The sequence below is a fragment of the Thermobia domestica genome, chromosome 8 (assembly GCF_964235325.1).
Source record: "Thermobia domestica chromosome 8, izTheDome1.hap1.1, whole genome shotgun sequence".
Lineage (NCBI taxonomy): Eukaryota > Metazoa > Arthropoda > Insecta > Zygentoma > Lepismatidae > Thermobia > Thermobia domestica.
Window position 1 is genome coordinate 34,313,023 of NC_137461.1, and position 9,852 is coordinate 34,322,874.

The 9,852-nt window shown below is 35.0% G+C and overlaps 1 long non-coding RNA gene across 1 annotated transcript; it reads right to left on the reverse strand.

Moving 5' to 3' along the window:
• Positions 1–2,733: 2,733 nt before the first annotated feature.
• On the reverse strand, positions 2,734–8,466 carry LOC145691613 (uncharacterized). Its single transcript, XR_014132428.1, has 3 exons — positions 8,400–8,466; positions 4,444–4,615; positions 2,734–2,985 (listed from the first exon to the last, which is right to left on the reverse strand). It is a non-coding gene; the product is annotated as an uncharacterized LOC145691613 (long non-coding RNA).
• Positions 8,467–9,852: the final 1,386 nt, after the last annotated feature.

Genomic DNA, 9,852 nt, shown 5'->3' on the forward strand with positions numbered 1-9,852 from the left:
GATGTATTTCTATAACACAGCATAGCCCTTCTCTCACCAGCTTTGACCCCCTGCGTTTCTTATGGCACTCAGTCGCTATAACGTTCCACATACATACATTTTCACATCCTCTCTCAAGCGCACTATGTTTCATCCCGCAACTCGATTCATCCATTTGGACCGTTTACTTGTAAGGTTATTATGATTGTGTAAAATTTTAGAACTTGGCACCTGCTAGGTAATTATTAAACCGATTTATATACTATAATAACAATTCAGTATTTTGAACTTTAATGGGTGTAGTAGCATTAACCGCCCCAAAATTAGGGAGTGAGCCAATGTACCCTTGCCAAAACTTAAAGGGGTTCTATTCACCGCCGGGCCATGTTCCCTGGGTCAGGAACTATAGGCCCTGAGCCAGGACCAGGGCACAAAAGTTAGGTCAACTGACGCTCACACTAATATCGATTTAAAAAAAAAAACGCTTTTCCCATTTATTACCATTTCTTCTATAGGCTGATCAACAATGTAAGTGGTGGATCTACCGGATTAAATACGTAGAAGGTAGATGGATTAGATGAATCTATTCGTGTTCCGCTTCTCGTTATTTCTCTCTGCTCTTGCTGTGACGCCTGTCGATAGACTAACGGATAGACAGACAGGCAGACAAAAATAGCCGTTTTATAAGACGTTATTTCTTATGCATAGTATAATTTGGACTTAACAAATGAAATGAAGTGAGTTTTTTGTTTTACGAAAAATTAATATTTTTCGATTTTCCGTTTTCGAAAAATCCTTTTTGACGATTGGCATCCCTAGTTTCAGGATACCTGTTGTTCTTGACTGGAGCTAAGTAAAACCTCTCACAATCGCTAATAAATAAATTTTTATCACGTCAAGACCGATTCAGCTACTTTTTTCTTATCCCAAAATAGTGAATTCAATCCAAACCATGTAAGGCGTAAGGCATCTTTTAAATCGATCTCCATCACCCTGTAAACTAGTTTTTCCTACGTATCTTTGTGAAAATTGAAACAATGTATATCTTGTGTTGGCCAAATTTATTTCTAGTTTGCTATTAAACAACTCACGAAGAGATTGCCTCCTGTCCTAATGGTCTACCTGATCATGCTTGGATACGTCAAAGAGAACCTGACTTCAGACAGAACTCTCAAAGTTATATCATCACTTAGAGTGACGATTCATAGGTGCAATTTGTGTGTGTGTGTGTTTAAGAGCAAACTCGAACTCTTCCTTAAGTACCCGATGTGTTAGATGCTGTTTCCAGTTGGGAAAAGAAATAATTTTTCAGAACATTTTTTCCTTTTAGGGGTCCTTTATCCGTTTATTTCCTTAATTTGTCTCCGGCACTATCTTTCTTCTTTCCTCTTCATTTATTTGTACCTTTTAACTTTTTATTCCAAATTGCTCGAACAGCTTCGGTTAAGAGTCCAATTCCTTGTTTGGAAATCTTAACAAGATGGAGCAATTTGTGCTTCTTGTGGATCTGACAGGTAAAATTTTCAAAATCGCTCAAACGTGTTCTACCAGAGAAAGTTCAAGATTTAGAGATAGAGTGTTCTGTATGTACAGTTATAAATAAGTGACGACTGCCATTAATAACTTAGACAAAGAACAACTTACTATTTACTTCTGAAAGCCCATAGTTAACTGGTTTCGACAAAGAAAGCTTCAGGTTAGTGTTTAGAGAAATTCCAACGTTTCGAATTAGCCACATCTACATTGTCATTTCAAATGAAGATGAAATTTCACTTTAATCCGACGTTCTCGGGATTGCTGGTAGAGTGAATGTTGCTGTGCTGAGCTTTCGTTATCATACAGCAGTAAAACTCTGGCACTCGTTCACTCTGGCAGCAATCCCGAGAACATTGGATTAATAGTAGACGCCAGCAAAACTTCAAAATCATCACGAAATTTCATTATTTATGGATTTATGAAGAAGTTTTAGTATCTGGAAAAGGGATAAAAATAAAAAAAGAAGCACGCTTACATTTAATAATTTAAGAAATGCTTAATGTTGTTAAGTGTATATTTTACGTATTTTCTTTCTGTGGCGACAACCAGTAGCGTATTTACGATTTTGTTTCGGGGAGAGGCATTGCTAACTTTCGGGAGGGCTTTGCCTGAAAATGTGAAAATTGTGCAAAATATTTCATTTACTTTACTATAGTAAGTAAGAATTCGAGGGGGCTTAAGCCTGGAAGCCCCCCCCCCTAAATACGCCAATGGCGACAACTAATATGTTGTAGATGTGTAGTATTAGTGAATAAATGAATGTAATATTTAGTTTATATTGTTTTTAATTAGATAAAAGAGTGGTTGTCAAAATATAATACCTAAGGGAAATATATATATTTTTTTGCCCCTTTTCTCTCGCCTCAGTTGAGTACGTTTTCACCTTTATTCGTACTAAAACTGGCCCTAACAGTTCTAACCTTAGTCATGGCCCTTCCAGGTAGGCATTATTGGTTTAGTTTGTATAAATTATCTAAATAATAAGGGTGTTGGATACATTGAAGTACTACGTAAACCGATGTATATTAATGAAGAAAGTGTGTCTTCCTGTCCTATCTTTCTTTCATTACACAGTACTATCAGTGTTCCAATACGTATACTACTGTAGATTTCTTAAGACAGTTAATTCATATAAAATAAACTGTACATCTCAATAATTTCAAACTGCAATAGATTAGTTTGCTTTAAATGAATAAAATGATAGTATAAATATTGCAGGTGCATTTATTTTATTTTACTTTTTTGTTACTAATGCAATATCTACATAACAAATTGAACTTATCAATACTAATTACTAATATGTTGGAGGCATTTGAAGAATCATTTTACAACTACGTATATTCCATACAACACATTATATAGAAAATGGATGCCATGGTCGATAAACTTCTGAAACCAGTTTTTCTTTGGTTTCTCTTCTTCCTCTTTCACGTGTATTATTTTAACCCCAGAATGGGAAGAAGGGGAAGGCTGCAAAGAAATAAAAAAAAGTACATTAACTTAAATTCTACATTTTATCATCTATAAAGTGTTTTTACTGCATATACTTGAACGATTCATTCATTTATTATCACTACTCGTTGTCTCCAAGAAGTTGTCCCTCTATACACCATTTGTACAGCATGCTTAACTACATGCAAAAGTGAAAACTGTTTTTGACATTGTAATTGTCATTTACAACATCTGAACATATTTTAAGCTCTGAAAGCATATTTGCATTGTACGGTTAATTCAGAATATTTGGATATGTTTTAAGCTCTGAAAGGAGTTTCTCATTGTAAAATTCATTTAATATCTGAACATATTTTAAGCTCTCGAAGGGGCTTCACATTGTAGGAGTCATGTAGAATATTTGGACGTCATTTAAGCTCTAGAAGGAGCTTCAGAAAATATCTTAAAGATGAAATATGTTCACAATGTCAAAAATTGGACTAGATTTCCTCGTGTACTGAACTCGTCATATATGCTTTGCCACTACGCTTATTTTGTCGGTTTTCTTTCGTCCATCGTCATTCAATTGAACAGATGTTCTGTTTGGTTCAGGTAACCTCGTAAACAGCGCTTCGGCAGTATCACCCAACTGATCAAATGTGCGAAAAAAATCGACTATCAATTAATTGAAAGTTATGTGATATTATTTTTAAAATGCTATAAGGTAAGCTAGTGTGTAAGGGACATTGCATCTAGAGAAGCCGCAATAGAAGCAATCGTAAGTTAAATTAAATTTAAAATTACAATTGCCGAACTACGGACTAAATTGATACATATTAGAACTACTGTTCTAGTATATCTTTAAAATTGCAGGTCGATTTCGAATCGACTTGAAGAGAATAAGTCGACAGAGTTGAAATAATTTAGCAGAATTCAATGAGCGAATTCAGCCTAGTCGATCGGACTTAACAGCAACTGCAGAAAGTCAATCACCCGTGTCACCAAGTAGAATAAGTGAAAAAACAGAGCTTTAGACACCAACTGCAATTCTTGAGCTGCTCCTACTACAGTTGGTAACAGTTTTTTCTATAAATATATAATTAACCTAACATATATTTATCTTGAGATTTATAGTATATAATTAATCAAGTTTTTCATTTATCCGTATTTACAACTTTTTCATTATCTACCTTGCTCCATCTTTATCTTCTACTGTGGGAAAGACTCGGGTTTGATTCCAGATGGAAACTCACATGAATTGGATCCCACGTTAAGTTGTAGATCCACGCCTCAGGTAGGTCTCAGACCTGAATGAGACACTAAAATTCAAATTAATCAACCAAGCAATTTTCTCAATACGCTTTTCTTAAAGTAATGAATATTCAGTTCGGTTTGTATCAAATTGCTAAACGAGGTACCAATCTCTTGTAAACATTTACCATGAATTGTCTTTAAATCCTCATTCACTTATATTGTTTCCTTCTTTTGTTTACATACCGTGAAAGGAGTATCCAAAGCCAAATGTATTATCTCCTTTGAGATCTTCGCCTTTCGCTTCGGATGGTTGCTTTTGTTGCACAGGTACAGCTACTCCACTTTGAGGTACTACACCTGGATAAGGATATGCCATACTAACGCATACAAGAACGGCAACGAACAAAATTACAGCCTGGAAAAAGAAAGTATAACTTAAAATATGCTACCAGGGATTGAAAAAAATAGAAACAAAATGAATATTCAATGAATTGAATTAAACATAGTGAGAAAATCATGTATCAGTTAAAAATTCAAAGGAGTGATTCAGGGGATGTAATCATTAAAATACGATATATTTTTGAGACAAAATTAGTTATATAGTCTCTTAGATATAGGATCATGATCTTTTTTTTCTTTTATACGTACCTATTAACGTTAGAACATTTACAATGCCATTTTGCATGCTTATGAGACTAGAGAATGTAACAAGGTGAATGTAAGTGCAGAAAACAATAAATAAGCCAACAGAGACACTCGATTAATAAAGGGAGGGCCATGGTGGCTCAAATGGTAGAGTGTTTACCTCTGGTGTGTGAGGTCTCGATTCCACATCGCGCCAAGTAGGCTTTGCGGTGAACAAACATCATGTGCGTGTGAGTTATCTCAGTTTGGTTTGATTTGGGAGTTTTCTGTTATCTCACACTTAATTCATTCCATCATCTCATTCATTTTTCGACATCATCGTTTACTTTAGTCTACACAGAATAATAGTGGGACATCAAACTAGAATATTTTGTTTCATACTCCTGACCGAACTTTTGAACCGTTGATACGTATCTCATTGTAAGTTAGATTGGTTGGAAAATGCTTGTCAAAGCTCCAATCACAACGTAGGACTCACGTTGGTAATTCGGTATTCTACCGTTTCCCACTGTTTAACTTACTGTGTATATTGCTAGGGATAATAATGATAATAATAATAATAATAATAATAATAATAATAATAATAATAATAATAATAATAATAATAATAATAATAATAATAATGATCGTGCTTGTGAATGGTTTAGCCTGGCCACATAGCGCAAAGGCAACTGGATACAGCATAGTTGCTTCAAGGCTCTTGTTTAGACTTCTTTTCTAGCTTTCCTAATACACAATGAACTGCCTTTCCCTTTACTTAGCACTTCACTTCTCACGATCAAACAGTTCAGTCAGCCATTATCACTAAATCCTGGAGTATAATAAGGAAGCAAATCGAGGCTCGTTCGGAAAATAACGTAAGCGTTTTAATAATTTACTAGCTGAACTTGCGCTCTCTACACAGCGCATCATTCACACGTAAGTATGAATCTCCTTGTCATTCGTCATAACACGTGTACATATCCCTATACATATACAAATGAAAGACGTCTTGATAAAAATCGGCAAGGGTTATCATAAAGGGGAGTTTTTTCGATTATTTTTTCAATATCTTGCACCGTTTGCAAGATTTCCGAGAGGCTATTTCCGCTTGGAGTTTCTAATTTATGTATGATCAGTGTTTCATTTCTTCTTGCATGAAGTATGTAATAAGCAAATACGTTCCATATACAATTAATTAGAATGCAAGTGATATATGGTGTTCATTAGGCAAAACATTCCCAACAATATATATCCATCTTATACTGGAGAAATGGTTATCCTTCGTTTTTCAGTTTTTGGACACGAAACAAACGTCTGAGAGATATACAACCCATATGTACAACAATGTTGTGTTGGAATGTATAACACATAGGATACAATGCTTTACCTTTTTTAAAATTTCAACACTTCCAGTGTACTCCTAAAGAAAATAATAAAGAAATAACGGCCACGTTTTTAAAATATTCAATTAGAACTGGACAATGTACCCCAAATTTGGAATCGGTCAGCGAAAACGGCACGTTTCTAGCACTTGTGGTTTTCGAGATCTTATTGTCGAAAGTATTGAAGACAAGCATATAAAGTTAGCATTTTAATATATATACTAGCTGAACCTGCGCTGTCTACTCAGTGCATCGTTCTGTTATGACCATGAATCTCCTTCCCACTGTACATGTCTCCTTACTCACACAAGTAAAGAATAGGAGAGTCACAAAGGAAGATAATTGCTATGTGTAGATGTTGGAGTGAATTTGTAGCAAATTTGTAGAAGTAACACGATGTCAGGTGGAAATATTTTTTTCTACTAAATCCATATCCCTCTGAGTACGCCTCTTTGCGTCTCTTGAGGTCTTTGAAGTTGCCATCATGCAATATGTTTTGCCATTCAGATTTAAGCAAAGAGCCTTCAATGTCCGTCAACCCGCCATACGTAACTTCTCTACTGGTTGCCTAACATCATAGTTTCGGCCTGCAACAATGTTAATCTTATCGGCTCAAAACGTCCCCTAAAATGTTTAATAGATCAATAACGACGGCCCGTTTTTTGAAAATTTGAATGAGAATTGGACAATCTACACAAAATTTGGTGTCGACCAGTGAAAACAGCATGAAATGAAATGAAATTAAATCTTTTAATTTTACGTCCAACTGTTATGCGGTTAGGCTAAAGGAGACGGTGATGATAAGAAATGAATGAAATGGTGGAATGAAGAAAGTGTGAGGAAACGGGAGAACCCCGAGAAAATCCACGAGCGCAGTGTTTGTCCACCAGAAATTTCATACGGCGCGAGCTGGGATTGAACCAGGAACCCCAAACACTGGAGGTGAATGCTCTACCACAGAGCCACAGCACCACCCGAAAACGGCACGAGTCTAGCACTTGTGGTTCTTAAGATCTCATTGTCGAAAGGATTGCGGACAAACATATAAATCCAGCATATTAATACATAGACTAGCTGAACCTGCGCTCTCTACACAGGCATAATTCTCATATGAGCATAAATCTCCTTCTCAATTCTCACAACATATGTACATGTCCCTTTACAGACACAAGTGAAACACGTCTTGATTTTAAAACAAATCGGCAAGGGGTATCATAAAGGGGAGATTTTTTTCGATTATTTTTCTCAATATCTCGCACCGTTTTCAAGATTTGAGCCTACTACCGGTTGGAGTTTCTAATTCATGTATGACCATTGTGTTCTTTCTTCTTGCATGCAGTATGTAATAAGCAAATATATTACATATACAATTAATTATAATGTCAGTTATATATGGTGTTCATTGGGCAAAACACTCAAAACATAAAGATTTATCTTAGACTCGAGAAGTGGTTATCATTCCTTTTTCACTATTATTTGGCCATGGAACAAATGCCTGAGCTGTATACAACCCCAATATACAACATTGTGGTGTTGGAATATATAACATATAGGATATAATGCTTTATTTTTTTTTTTTTTATTTTCAACGCTTCCAATGCACCCTAAAAAAATGTAATAAAGAAATAATGGCCATGATTTTTTAAAATATTCAATTAGAACTGGACAATCTACGCAAAATTTCCAATTGATCAGTGCAAACGTCATCTTTCTAGAGCCTGTAGTTTCCGAGATCTCATTGTCGAAAGGATTGACCACAAACATATAAACGTCCTCAACATATAGTTTAAAAGAACTCGGAAGGTGGAAGCACAATTCACATGCATTGATTTTAGAGAAGGCTTATTAAAATACAAAGGCTTTGAACAATAATTTTATATCATAAACTTTATAAAAAAGATATAGTTAAAAAATTTGGACTATTTAAAGTACAAATGCTCAAAATGTTTGTCTCTATTAAACGTGAAATCATACATAACCGTAAATGAGAGATTTGAAAGCCAAAGTTATAGGTTGGAGCTCAGGCGCTCTTAATTGCTATTGTAGCATTTTAATAGATAGATGTTATTAGTATTTAATTATTGTATATAAGTATTGTATTAATATTTAATAAATTAAAGCTTTATAATATTAATTCTTGAAAATAATAATTATAATAATATTAATAATAAACTAATGAAAGTTGCTTACCTTAATTTGCATTTTGTTGAAGTGGTTTTTTGTATAGTTGTTAACGTTTCAATATGATTTGAGTTTCTGATGCTGACAGAATATAAATTGTGAATATTTATATTATACATCATCCTTGAAAATTAAATTTCATGGCGTCACTAATTATATACAAAGGCAACGCTACATCATTTATTAAAAGAATCGTGTAACAGTTTACTGCTTCACTTCTTTCCTTGAAACAAAGAGTCTATTATCTTGTATTATTTATTAATTGCAAACTTTTCTTCTTTCACAAATTAGTTTGGGTTGGAAGGATATGCTTACTTACCCATTGTAATGGTCTTCTTAAAACTTCTAAAGAAGCGGAAATACAATAGCTTAAAATCACAATTCCTTTGTATGTCAGGGATACATTGCCTTGAACCAGAGCTTGTTTGTGTTTAAGAACTTAGCTTTCTTGACTTAGGAAGGGAATTAGGAGTTGAGTTCGATTTCCCATGATCAGATACCTACACAAGTACTGTTATGTCATTTGCATTCATGTAAAATTACAGGTCTATTTCTCAGACAGTATTGATGATGAAGAGACATTATATCTATCAAATTACTTAACCCCTTTCTGCATGTTTTTTTTTCTTTTAGCGAAAAAAATAATCAGTATTGGAAAGCCTCATATCGGAACTTGAAAAATGAATTAAAACTTGAAATTTAGATTTTTCACTTAATTCCGACGAGAAATAAGTAAATGCCATATATGACACACTTACAAGTCACAAAAAAAAAATGCCAGATGACACCAAAATCTCTTATTCATACACGTCAATACCTCACATAGCAGACAAAACAGTTGTTTGATGTCTTTGATAAATCGTGTGTACCATATATCACAAGGCATGCGGTAATGGGTTAACAACAGTAACCAAACTTTATCTTGTATTAGTATGTGCTCTTGGCAGTCAGTTTTGTTCTCTGTCTATCACACACATACACAAACGCATGTGACCCTCGTAGCCTACTCACTAACACTCTCGCCAATGGCTTGAGCGCACCAAGGAAAAATGTAATCTTTAAGCTTTACGTCCCACGTTTATGCTGGCTAGGTTAAAGGAGACAGTGATGATGAAAAATGATTGAAATGGTGGAATGAAACAGGAGAACCCAAAGAAAACCCATGCAAATGGTGTTTGTCCACCACAAAGTTCACTTGGTGCAAGCTGGAATCGAAACAAGGGCCCGATGCACCGGAGGTGAACACTCTACCACTGACCCACGGCAGCCCTGAGCACTCCAGGCCTTGATTGCCGGTGAGTACACTTGATTTTGAAAAGTATAAAAGATTTTCCAGGCTAGACATCTTCAGCGAAGCTTTCTTGTGTTTTCCTGATTCGTATCAGGCAAATGCTGGGATGGTAAATAACATAATGTCCGCAGGTCGCTTTCTTCCTCCCCATTCGTATAGGCGGAGCTATGA